Below are 3,164 nucleotides of genomic sequence, written 5' to 3'. Positions count from 1 at the left end.
AAAGGAAGAGGCGTCAACCATGAGAAGCCACCTTAGGGGATAGAGTCTCGAGGCCCTGGTGCAGGCTAGAGAAGCCACCGGGTACCGGAAACCAGCGAGATGAGGAGGCCCTTTCCAAGGCCCGCCGCAGCCTAGAGCGTCTGGCCCTGCGGCTGCGGGGTTCGCAGACACCGCCCCCGCGGAGCCCGGCGAGGGAAGACGCGGGTGACCTTGGTTGAGGCCCTGAGAAGAGGCGGAGCCTGAACTTACGACCTTGGCTTCCCGGAGGAAAGAGACTGGAGGTCTAGGAGGCTCCATCTGAGACGAGAAGTAAAGATGAAGGGCAGAAATAAAGACATCACTTTGGACGTGCTTGTGGGACGTCGCGGGGGGCAGGTGGACATACAGTGGACATACAGTCTGGAGCTCAGGAGAGACGTAAAGACCAGACACAGAAATGGAGAATCATTAAGGTATAGAGAGGCGTTGAAATCATAAGCACAATGAGATCAGTCATCTCCGGTCTCTCGCTGACCCAGCTCCAACTGGCCTAACTAAGCAATAGGGGAATCTTGGCTGAAGCGATTGAAAAGAGCAGCTCTAGCTTCTTCAGGGACAGTTGAATAAAAGAGCCAAAAGATAGGAGAAACCTGTGGTTCTTCTCTAGGCTCTTCTTTCCCCATGCACTTGGCCTCACTCGCAGGCCGTCCTATCTCAGTGATAAAATGGCTTTCTTTGGCTCCAAACTTAAGTCCTAATAGCTTAGCAACTCAAGTAGCAGCAGCGTGCTTCTTTTCTGAGATTTGCAATCAAACTTCCAGAACTGACCTTAGCTGATTGCCTTGGATCAAATACTCATCCCGGAACACAAGAGACTGGAGATGGATAAATCCCCTGACTCACACAAGAATGTTTTTTCAAGGCTGAGGCTGCCAGATGGAGTTGGAAAAATTCGTTGTAGAAGGCAAGTTCCTGCCTAGCCAGCTGTACTCCCCCAGCTCTGCCTCTGCTCTAACCAAGCTGACATCAGCCCGCAGGTGGTCTTGGCTAAGGTCTCCATTGCTGTCTTTGTCCATGCGTCTTCCCAGTTCGGAGGAAGATGTCAATTCCTCCCTCCTCCCTGAAACCCTTACACACACTTCCTCTGTAGTTTCCAGTGTCTGTAGTCTCTGAGGTTTCTCCCCGCCGTTTCTAGGAGAGAGGCGCAGTTGAGGAATGCAGAAAGGCAAGGGTCTAGTGATGATGAGTTAGGTTTGGAAATGTGTCTCAGTTGTCCGATAAAACTTTCTGCAACGACAGGTGTTCTGTATCGACACTATCCAGTGTGGAAGCCACTAGCCGCGTGTAGCTATTGAGCACTTGAAATGTGGCCAGTGTGACGAGGGAATGGAATTGAAGTTTTAATTAATTACAGTAGCCACATGTAGGTAATGACGACTGTATTAGTGCAGGAGCGGTCAAGGACAACTAGGAGCTGTCCAGCAGAGAGAGAGCTACAGTGAGCTGCGTAAAGCAGTTTGGTGGCTATCAGAAGTGAGTAGTGGTTGAAGCCACGGACATCAGTGAGAGTGTCCAGGCAATATCGGTAGAATAGGGCCCCGGACCTAATTCTGGAAAACAAGCCGCACTTAACAGGTAGGCAGCGACACGGGAGTGGAAAGCGCCGAGATGATGTCTTAGGTCACGTTTCCCAGAAGCACACCTTGAGAGGAGGATTTGTGTGCACGTGATTTAGTCAAAAAGTGCTACCAGAAGAAACCAGTAAGAGTGGGAGAAGCAGGAGAGGGAAGGAAAGGAAACCAAGCAAACGTGTGACCTCAGGCAGAGAGTAGTTCAACTTGATCCTGCAGGGGAGCTCTGGATGAAAGTTATGCCTCAGATTTGTCCAGAAACAAGGGACATATACCCACGTTCCTCAGCTTTTGACAAAGGGATACTCCTGGAGACATCAGTTTATCAAGGCGAAGCCCCCAGTGGCCTGAGGGCATTCCTCCAAAAAAGAAAAAAAGCTGGGCATTCTTACTCTCGGAAGAGAAACCACACAACAAAGTTGGGGGGGGGGGCAGTTGGGCAGACACATCACAGACAAACGATTAAAAAGGAATCCATGGTCCTGACATGGTCTCCTACAGAAAACATTGACGACTAATGATGTGTGGCCGTGAACAAACGGTCACGAAAGAATTCTTGAGATTTTTTTTTTTAATTTTTTTTAACATTTATTTATTTTTGGGACAGAGAGAGACAGAGCATGAACGGGGGAGGGGCAGAGAGAGAGGGAGACACAGAATCAGAAGCAGGCTCCAGGCTCTGAGCCATCAGCCCAGAGCCCGACGCGGGGCTTGAACTCACGAACCACGAGATCGTGACCTGAGCCGAAGTCGGACGCTCAACCGACTGAGCCACCCAGGCGCCCCTCTTGAGATGTTTTTGACGCAAAGAGGTGCTTTTATTATAGCACGGGGACAAGACCCATGGGCAGAAAGATCTGCACTTTTGCTGTATGACGGTGGTGTTTATATGCTTAGTGTTCAAGGGGGAGGGCGTGTGCAGGGAGTATTAGATCACAAATGTTTTCTTCGAATTTCTACTCGTAAAACCACTTTCGCAAGATTTCCCTGGTGCTTATCATTCGGTTCAATATTAACTATCGGTGAGATGTGCTGACAGTCACGAGACCCTTTAAGACTATGGCAGCCAGCACGTATTTGATCCTTGTCAGAACTCTGCAGGCTTTAGGTTAGTCTTCTAGGCTGAAGGTGAATATTTTTCTGCTTCTGTCCCTCGGCAACTCAGCGACTGCCCAGCAACTTCGGTGAGAGTGATTTTGGGGAAGTGGGAGAAGCAGAAGCCAAGTGGTGGTGGATGTAGGAATGAAGGTGAAGGTGAAGAAACAGGAGGGGGCATCTGGAGAGCCGAGTCCGGAGGGAGACCTGATTACATGGAAAGTCTAAAGGAAGAGGATCCAGTAGAAATGATAGTAACTGGAGTGAGGTTTGGGGGACGGTAGAACAGTAGGATCCAGGACCCACGTTAAGCCAAAGTATTCATATAAAAGGGAGAAGCACTTCTTCCCCAGCAACAGAGGATGTGATACTCAGGATGCCTTTAGCTACCGGTAACAGAGCACCCCCCCCCCACCCCCCACCTCAAGGTCTCAGCACGGAAAGAGGAGGAGCTTACTG

Source organism: Panthera onca, chromosome E3, assembly GCF_046562875.1.
Source record: "Panthera onca isolate mPanOnc1 chromosome E3, mPanOnc1 haplotype 2, whole genome shotgun sequence".
NCBI classification, from domain to species: Eukaryota; Metazoa; Chordata; class Mammalia; order Carnivora; family Felidae; genus Panthera; species Panthera onca.
The sequence above is the reverse complement of the archived record's forward strand: the minus strand, read 5'-3'. Positions refer to the sequence as shown.